Genomic DNA, 10,724 nt, shown 5'->3' on the forward strand with positions numbered 1-10,724 from the left:
GTTCCTTGAGTGCTCCTCTTTCCTCAAACATTCCAACAGCGTGTGGGTAGATTGGCTGCAGTAAATTGCCCCAGTGCATGGCTGGGTGGTAGAATCCTGGAGGCGGGGGGCGAGTTATTGGGAATGTGGAGATACTAAATGGGATCAGTGATATTGGGTGGTTATGGTCAGCAAGAACAGTGGGCAGAAAGGCCTGTTTCTGTGCTGTATTACCTTATGGAACTCTATGATCAGCTGAAATCCACACTACTGTCTGTAGGAGTTTGCTGAGTGTATATTTGCTGCTTACAATCCCTTGTTAACATCATGACTACACTTCATTGATGTAAACAATAAGGCATGACCTGTAGGGGCTGTGTTCAAGTCACCCACAAGCCATTATTGAGTATGTGTGGGCATAGCCATTCATCCAACTGCTTGTGGTTCCGAATGCTTCAAACTCCTGATTCTCCTTCAGTACACGACTCAAAACAGTGTAAGGAAAGAAGTTATATTAATATAGCCCCTTTCACAACCACAGAAGGAACAAATGAGGTACTTCAGGAGTATAAGAAATGCAAGAGAACACTTAAGGAAGAAATCAGGAGGGTTAAAAGGTTGCTCTAACAAACAATGTGAAGGAGAAGCCGAAGGGCTTCTACAGATATGTTCAGAGTGAAAGGATAGCAAGGGACTAAATGGTCCTCTAGAAGATCAGAACGGTATCTCTGCGTGGAGCCAAAAGAGATGGGGGAGATCTTAACTGGATTTTTTGCATCTGTATTTTCTTTTAAGAGAGATACAGAGCCTGTACAAGTGAGGCAAAGCTGCAGCAAGGTCATGGACCCTATACAGATTACAGAGGAGGAGGTGCTTGCTGTCTTGAGGCAAATTAAGGTGGATAAATCCACAGGGCCTAACAAGGCATTCCCTTGGGCCCCGTGGAGGCAAGTGCGAAATTGCAGGGGCCCTAGCAGAGATAGTCAAATTATCCTTAGCGATAGGTGAGGTACCATTGGATTAGAGGACAGTTAATGTTGTTCCGCTGTTTAAGAAAGGCTCCGAGAGTAAACCAGGAAATTATGGGCTGGTGAGCCTGACGTCAGTACTGGGAAACTTATTGGAGGTATTCTAAGGGACCGGACATATGAGTTCTATGGACTGATTAAGGATAGTCAGCATGGCTTTGTGCATGGTAGGTCATGTCTAACCAATCTTGTAGAGCTTTTCAAGGAAGTTACCAAGAAAGGTGGATGAAGGCAAGGCAATGAATGTTGTCTACATGATCTTCAGCGAGGCATTTGACAAGGTCCCACATGGGAGGTTGGTCAAGAAAGTTCAGTCCCTTGGCATTCAAGACGAGGTAGTAAATTGGATTAAACATTGGCTTTGCAGGAGAAGCCCAAGAGTGATAATAGATGGCTGCTTCTCTGACTGGAGGCCTGTCACTACTGGAGTGCCACAGGGATTGGTGCTGGGTCCATTGTTGTTTGTCATCTATATCAATGATCTGGATGATAAAGTGATTAACTTGATCAGCAAATTTGTGGATGATACTAAATTGGGGATGAAGTGCACAGCAAGAAAAACTATCAAAGCTTGCAGCGTGATCTTGACCAGCTACAAAAAAAGGGCTGAAAATGGCAGATGGAAATTAATGCAGACAAGTGTGAGGTGTTGCATTTCGGGAGGATCAACCAGGGTTGGTTTTACACAGAGAACGGTAGGGCGCTGAAGAGTGCGGTAGAACAAAGGGATCTAGGAATATAGATGAATAATTAATTGAAAATGGCATCACAGGTAGATAGGGTCGTAATTTAAGCTCTTGGCATATTGGCCTTCATAGATCAAAGTTTCGAGTTATGGAGTTGGGATAGGATGTTGGTGAGGCCTAATTTGGAGTATTGTGTGCAGTTTTGGGCACCTACCTACAGGAAAGATGTAAATAAGATCGAAAGAGTACAGAGAAAATTTACAAGGATGTTGCCAGGACTGGAAAGCCTGACTTATAAGGAAAGATTGAATAGGTTAGAATTTTATTCCCTAGAACGTGGAAAATTGAGGAAAGATCTGATAGAGGTATACAAAGTTATGAGGGTATAGATAGGATAAATGCAAGCAGGCTTTTTCCATTGAGGTTGCAGGGGACTACAACTAGAGGTCATAGGTTAAGGGTGAAAGGTGAAAAGCTGAAGGGGAACATGAGGGAAAACTTCATCAATCAAAGGGTTGGGAGAGTGTGGCATGAGCTTCCAGTGCAAGTGAAGGATGTGATTTTGATTTCAACTTTTAAGAGATGTTTGGATAGGTACATGGATGGGAGGGGGTGGAGGGCAAGTTGATGGGCACAGGCAGTTTGAATGGTTTTGCATAGACTAGATGGGCCGAAGGACCTGTAGTTTTCTATGAGTTTGTGACTCTACAACCATTCACTACAGATCCAGGTCACAAAGGAAAGCAAGCATGTCCTGTCCACCAGGAATTCATGCATCAGAGATGTGTTAGTCCTTTTGGACTTAGAGCAACGTAGAGTCATACGCACGAAGGGACCTTTGGCCAAACTTGTCCATGCCAACCAAGATGCCCATCCAAGCTAGCCCCATTTGCTTGCATTTGGCCCATATTCCTCTCAACCAGTGATTCCCAAAGGGGCGGTTATGTGTCCTGATGGGGCATTAGGGGAAATAGAAGTTGTTGTGGGCTGTTCAAGATATTCCTGGGAGGAGGGTCTGTAAGCGGCACCCCAACTTAAGGCATGAGACCTGACGGAGTGTGCCAACTCACTGCCGTCATCAACATCCAATAGGCATTCGCAGTTTGTGAGATTTTCAAATTTTTAGTTAGCCCTGTTAATGATGGATAAATACATACGGCCTTCAGATCTTCATGAGTCTGAAGGTAGTGAAGCCTTGAATTCTAATCTTGCTAAGATACAGAAACTACAGAAAGTGCATCAATACAATATTAAAATGTGTGGTTTTATTCCGTTTGGTCAGTTTAGCAACGTCACATGTGTCTAATTTGTAATACTGTACTGTCTAATGAAGCCATGAAACGGTCAAGATTGGAGTAACACTTCTGTAAAAGATACCCTGAAAAGGCTACTTATGGTATTACTCAGTTCCAGAAGATGAAAGAAACATTTGAAAAGCATTGTACACACGAGTCACTTGCCAAGAAAGCTAAAAATGACCTTGATAGTGGTCTCATTGCTTCTTACAACATTTCCAAAATGATAGCAAAGTGTGGAAAATCTCATACAATTGGTGAAAGATTAATAATGCCTGCTGTATTAGAAGTGCTCACCACTGTTCTCAAAATGGATACCAGAATTTTAAACTCAATTCCAATGAGTAATAACTCTGTAGCTTGTTGTATTGATGAAATGAGTGAAGACATTGAGTATCAACGATGCACAGAGCTACAGAAAACAGAATTTGGGATACAACTGGATGAGTCAACTGTGCGAGATAATGAGGCATTGCTAATGACATATGTGCGACTTATCAAAAATGAAAAAAAGTTTATGAAGAAATTCTCTTTTGTAAAAAGTTAAAAGCAAATATCAACAGTGAATCAATCTACAGCAAGCTCAAAATGTATATTGAGGATAAAAGTATTTCGATTAGGAATATGATTTTTTGTGCAACAGACTGATCATCATATATGGTAGGTCACCATTCTGGTTCAGTGGCATTTATGAAAAAAGAAATGCCAAGTCTGTTTGGAATCCATTGTGTAATTCATCGTCAAGATCTCGCAGCCAAAAACTTTAGTCAGCGGCTTTTTTTCAAGCATGACTCTTGTAATATCTGCTATCAAAAAAATTAAAGCTCATCCATTAAATAGCAGAATATTTCACCAGTTACGTCAAGATAATGATGAAGAGTTGGAATGTTTGCTTCTTCACACAGCATTGGCTGTCAAAAGGCTGCTGCTTAAAATGTTTCTTTGATCTTTTTGACACTGTGGTTGAATTTTTGCTCAAAGTCGACAAGAGCTTGGGAAACAAGACTGAGTTTCTACGTGGAGGTGTGGCATACCTAGCTGAACTGGGAATCGGTAGGTTTATAAAAGATGTTGGTAGACAGCTTGTCTCCGTTGATGGAGACAGAGAAAGATCGAGAAAGGGGAAAGAAGTGTCAGAAATGGACCAAGTGAATTTAAAGGCAGTATGGAAAGTGAAGGCAAAGTTGATGAAATTGTCAATGTAGCGCAGAAAGAGTTGGGGAGCTTTACCAGAGAAAGCTTGGAATATGGACTTTTCTACGTAGCTAATGAAAAGGCAGGCATAGCTGGGGACCATGCGGGAGTCCATGGCTACTCCTTGAGTTTGGAGAAAGTGGGAGAAGCCAAAGGAGAAATTGTTGAGGGTGAGGAACAGTTCTGCCAGACGGAGGGTGGTGGTGGTGGTGGTGGAGGGGAACTGGTTGGGTTTTTTGCAAAGAAAGAAGCCAAAGTGCTTTGAGGGGGCATTGGGCTAAAAAGTTGGGAAACACTGCTTTAAACCTTTCCCATCTAAATGTCTTTCAAATATTATTAGAGAACCTGCCTCCAGCAGCTCGTTCCACACACCCACCACCATCCACGATAAATTTTCCCCTCACAAACCCTTTAAATTTATCCCCTCTCCTTAAAGCTGTGCCCTCTATAAAGTCATCGACCCTTCAGTTTGAAAACCTGCAATAATTTCCCTCCTTCCTCCTCACCCATCCCCCAACCCCAGATGCTGTTTGTCTGCTGAGTTCCAACAGCAGACTGTTTTGTTGCTAAAGCTCGGAAGGTAATTGGAGTCCGCGTGTTTTAAAAATGGGGTGGTATGGCAGCTTAGTGGCTAGCATTTTGCTATTACAGCACCAGTGACCTGGGTTCAATTCCTGCCACTGGCTGTGAGGAGCTTGTATATTTTCCCTGTGACTGTGTGGGTTTCCTCTGGGTGCTCTGGTTTCCTCCCACATTCCAAAAACGTATGGGTTAGTAGGTTAGCTGGTCGCATTGGTGCAATTAGGCGGCATGGGTTTGTTGGGCTAGAAAGGCCTGTTACTGTGCTGTATCTCTAAATAAATAAGTTTCCAAATAATTGTTAGTGTAGGGTTTTGATCTTCCATTGTCCTCTTGGACAAAACCCAAACTTTATTCAAGAAGGCTACTCATACCACCTTCCCGGGAACAATTAGGAATGGGCAATAAATGCTGTTTGTGCTGGCAAAGTCCACAACAATGAATAATGGTGGACAAATGTAAAATGAAAATCATCTGCTGCCCATCAAATTCCCAGGTGTGAAGGAGGTTCCTCGGCGATACACTGTACTACCTCAACTGTCAATCAACCACCTAACTGGAAGAAGAGAGACATCAGAGAAATATTGAAGCAGACATATTCAGGTGTCTTGAGGATGAATAGAGCAGGGAGGTTTGGCCCTTCAGAGAGATTAGCTAGGGCATCCATGGAGGGTGGAACCTTGAATAAAGAAGGTCATAACCTCCTTACTGTGTCAGAGCTGGGGACTCGCATACCCTCCCATCTCTTGTGCTCTGCAAATCCCAAAGTGTTGGATCATCAGCTGGCGCTCAGTGTGAGTTTCTATAACAAACAGTAAGGCCATTGTATTCAGTGTGATAGCACAGAGATCTTGGTACATAAATTCGAGACAGTTTCCAACTGGATCTTGCAGCTGCCAGCACCTCCCCCCTCGATTTGATATGCCATTGTCTCCATGTTAACGCCATCCTGCATTTTGTGTACAAAAGTCATCAGGAATCTTGCACTGCCCAGTTCCATTAGGACCAGAGTTGTACCTAGTTTTAAATTTCCACTTTGCTGTACAAACAGGTGTAAGAGATGTCGTGAACATTCTCCGTTCAGTCCTGATGAAGGGTCTTGGCCTGAAACGTCGACTGTACCTCTTCCTAGAGATGCTGCCTGGCCTGCTGTGTTCACCAGCAACTTTGATGTGTGTTGCTCCGTTCAGTAGAATTCAGATAGTCAATAACATTTCTGCTCAACATTTTAGGAACAGTTTCTTCCCAACCACCATCAGATTTCTGAATGGTCCCTGAACCCATGAACACTACCTCACTATTTACTTATTATTTTAACTTACAGCCTTTTTATGTCTTGCAATGCACTGCTGCTGCTAAACAACACATTTCATGATATATGTCCAAGATAATAAACCCAATTCTGATTCATTTGAAATTCTTAATTGCATATAATTTTCATAATCCATTCTTAAGAGTTCCTGCTGGCTTTTTTTGATTCCTTCTTAGAATATGGGCATTGTTGGCAATACCAGTATTTATTGCCCGTCCCTAGCCACCCCTTGAGAAGGTAGGGGTGATCTGCCTTCTTGAACAGTTCTTCTGGTTAAGCTCAGAGTTAGTCACTGTTGGGGTTCCTATTTTAAGACCCAATGTGATGTATTTCCAAGTTAGGATGGTGTGGCACTTGGAGGGGAACCTACAAGCCTCCCTGCTCCAGTTTGGAAGGTGCTGTTAGAGCAGCCTGGGCAACTGCACTGCATTTTATATACGGGGCACACTGTAGACACTGTATGCTCATGGTGGAGGGAGGGAGTGTTTAAAATAGTGGATGGGTGGATGCCATTTGAAACCAGAGCACCGGGGGGGGTAGGATGGGGGGGCGGTAACCCATGGGGTCACAGGTAAAATGTGCAGACTCTACACAGACAGCAGCACAGGTCAGAATTGAACTCAGGTTGCTGGAGCAGTGAGTCATCAGCTCGCTGAGCAGTGTCACTGTGTTCTGCCCCATGACCCTGGCCCAACTTCATGACTTGCTGGTTATGTTGGGCTCCGGGCAAACTTACCAAACACAGAAGCAGGATTAGTATCCATTTTAGCTGTCTGAGACCTGAGTGGCTGATTCCTGGATTGATGCTCCAAGTTATGGGATTGGGACCATGGCCCAAATATAACTTCATCGGCAGTCAATGTTTGATACCCAATCCGACTGGCTGCCCTTCCGTCTGTGGTAGCGCTGTGGCTGCGTCCCTCAATGAACGTCACTTGTTTGACACAGAGATGAGCTCCAGATCGGCTTCCCTTGCTCGCAAAGGCCCGTATCCACAGTTAAGCGGCTCGGGGAAGTGCCCACCCAGGACGTGAGGCAGTCAGCAGCAGATGCTCAGCTCTGACCCTGCTGTGGTGGAAACGTGAAACCTGTGAATGGACACTCAGCAAGTGGATTCCCAGCCTCCCAAAGTTGGTGCCATCTGTCAGAAAGAATGGGCAGAAAAATGCCAGATGGAATTTAATGCAGACAAGTGTGAAATATTGCACTTTGCGAGGACAAACCAGGAGAGGACTTGCACAGTGAACAGTGGGGCACCGAGGTGTGCAGAAGAACAAAGGGATCTGAGAACACAGATCCATAATTCCTTGAAAACGGCATCACAGGTAGATAAGGTCGTTAAAAGACCTTTTGATACATTGGACTTCATAAATCATAGTATTAAATTAAGACTTGGAATGTTCTGTTGGTATGAGATGCTGGCAAGGACAAATTTGGAGTATTGTGTTCAGTCCTGTTCACCTACGTACAGACTGAATGAGTACAAGAAAATTTACAAGGATGTTGCTGGGATTTGAGGACCTGAGTTATAGGGAAGAACTGAATAGGTTAGGACTTTATTGTCTGGAGTGTAGGAGAATGAAGGGCGATTTGATAGAGGTATACTGAATTATGAGCAGTATAGATAGGGTGAATGCAAGCAGGCCTTTTCCACTGAGGTTGGGTGAGACTAGAACTAGAGGTCATAGGTGAAGGGTGAAAGGTGAAGTATTTAAGGGGAATCTGAGGGGAAACATCCTCACTCAGAGGGTGGTGCAAGTGTGGGACAAGCTGCCAGTGGAAATGGTAAATGCAGGTTGGATTGCAACAATTAAGAGAAATTTGGATAGAGACATGAATTTGGGTATGGCTATGGTCAAGGTGCAGGTCAATGGGATTGGGCAGAATAAGAATTTGGCATTGACTAGATGGGCTGAAGGGCATGATTCCGTGTTCTAGTGTTCTATGATTCTCTGCTGCAACATCCATTTTTTAAGGATCCCTGCAATGCCAACCAGTGATACTGTGCTAGCAATAGTACCCTGGCCAAGCATTGAAATTCAAAACAAAGTGTCATTTGTCTCAATGAATTACTTAAAGAAAGTGTTTTGTTTTCATCAGAAATCCACAAGGGAAATGCAGCATTGTTCCCTATTGAATAGCAAGACAATAAAATTATGATGGAGCAGAATCAGCATGAATTTAGGAAAGGGAAATTAAATTTGACACGTCTACAGGAGTTCTTTGAGGATGTATCTCGCAGTATAGATGAGAAGGACCAGTGGATGTAGTGAGATTGTATTCTCAGAAGGTTTTCAATAAAATTCCACTCAGGGGGTTGTTGAACGAGGTTAAAGCACATGGTATTGAGGTCAATGTATTAATGTGGAATGTCCATCATCAGAGATTCCCAACATTCATTGCCATGAGGTTCACAAGCCTGAAGTCCCACACCACCAAGTTCAAGAACAGCTTCTTCCCTTCAACCATTTGGTTCTTGGACTGACTGGCACAGCCCCTGATCACCACAGTTTAGCAGCACCATGACCACTTTGCACTTAAATGGAATTTGCTTTTTCTTGTCATAATTGCTTGTAAAATTAGTGCATAATTTATGTTTAATAAATGTTTTTTCTTGTGAATGTTGCTTATATGATGCTGTGTGCCTGAGGTGCTGCTGCAAGGAAGTTTTTCACTGCACCTGTGTATAGACGTACTGTGCATCTGACTATAAACTCCACTTTGACTTTGAACCAGAGTTGATTAGAAGATGGAAGACGGAAAGTATGAACAAACAGACCCCTCTTGAGTTGGCAGGCTGGGACCAGTGGAATCAGTGCTTGAACCCCAACTGTTCACAATCTCTCTCAAGGATTTGCCTGAGAGGTCCAAATGCAACATTTCAAAGTTTGCTGATGATATGAAGCCAAGTTGGAATCTTGATCAGAATGCCAAGAGGCTTCAAGTGAATATAGACAAGCTGAGTGACTGGGTAATCTCATGGCAGGTGGAGCAGAATGTGAAACAGTTGTGAGGTCAGTCTGCTGGCTGGTGGCGTAGTGGAATCAGCACCGGACTTTGGGGCGAAGGCTCCCGAGTTCGAATCCAGCCGGCTCCCTTGCACGCTTTCCATCCGTGCTGGGTTGAGCGTTGAGCTAGAACTCGGCCTTGTAAAAATAAGAAAGCTGCTAAAAAAATATGCTGTCATGATGGCATCCCGACGACTCCACTCAGAGTTAATGGCTTTCTTCTTTCTTCTTCTGTGAGGTCAGTGGGTAAAACAAAAGCTGTGCAGTTAGACTGGGAAGTCTTGATGTTCAAAGAGACCTGGGCTTCTTGGGGCACAAGCCATTGAAAGTGAACATACAGATACAGCATGCAATTAGAAAGGCAAAAGATATATTAGCCTTCATTGCAAAAGTATTTGAATAAGACAGTAAAGATATTTTATAATAATTATATAGGGCTTTGGTGAGACCATAACTGGAAGACTGTGTAGCTTTTATTTCCTTATCTAAAAAAATATATTTGCTATTGAAGGAATGCAGCAAGATATGCCAGACTGGTTCTTGGAAAAGAAGGTCTGTCATACAAAGTTCTTTGAGAGATTGACGGGGTCGATATGGAGAGGATGGAGAGGAGTTTAGAACCAGGGTCACAGTCTCGGAATATGTGGCTAGCAGTTTAAGATTGAAATGAAGAGATGTTGCTTCATTTGGAAAGTGGTGAATCTTCGGAATTTTCTATCCCAACGAGCAGGGAAGGCTTGGTCACTGAGTTCATTCAGCACAGAGTCTGATAGATTTCTGAATATTACGGGAAATGAGGGATACATGGATAAGACAAGAGAAATAAAAGGTCAGCCACTATCTTATTGAAATGAAGCAGGCTTAAAGGGGAATGGCCACTCTCTTATATTTTAGGTCCTTATGTCACACCAGAAAGTGGGTAAATGAGGGTGTGGCCTGTTTTTATGAGCCATATTCATTGTTGCCAAGGCTCTACCAAATAGATAACAGATTGTGTGTGTCAGTGGTGCAATGGTAGCCGGAGCGCTCTGGAACGCGTCTGGCACCTCTTTAAGAAAAAAGGCGAAATAAACAAGCTAATTAATTATGTGCCGCCCAGAGTGATTTGAGTCTCTCAGAAACTGCCGATCTCCTGGGATTTTTATGCACAACAGACTCTGGATTTTACAAAGAATGGTGCCAAAAACAAACAAAAAAAAAATCCAGCGAGTGGATTTAACATGATGTTTTCACTCATAGAACAGCCACTCGCTGGATGTTTTTTTTGTTTTGGCACCATTCTTCGTAAACTCCAGAGTCTGTTGTGCGTAAAAATCCCAGGAGATCAGCAGTTTCTGAGAGACTCAAATCACCCTGGGCGACACATAATTAATTAGTCATAGTCATACTTTATTGATCCCGGGGGAAATTGGTTTTTGTTACACTTGCACCATAAATAATTAAATAGTAATAAAACCATAAATAGTTAAATAGTAATATGTAAGTTATGCCAGGAAATAAGTCCAGGACCAGCCTATTTGCTCAGGGTGTCTGACCCTCCAGGGAGGAGTTGTAAAGTTTGATGGCCACAGGCAGGAATGACTTCCTATGACGCTCTGTGTTGCATCTCGGTGGAATGAGTCTCCGGCTGAATGTAGTCCTTT

The sequence above is a fragment of the Mobula birostris genome, chromosome X (assembly GCF_030028105.1).
Source record: "Mobula birostris isolate sMobBir1 chromosome X, sMobBir1.hap1, whole genome shotgun sequence".
NCBI lineage: Eukaryota > Metazoa > Chordata > Chondrichthyes > Myliobatiformes > Myliobatidae > Mobula > Mobula birostris.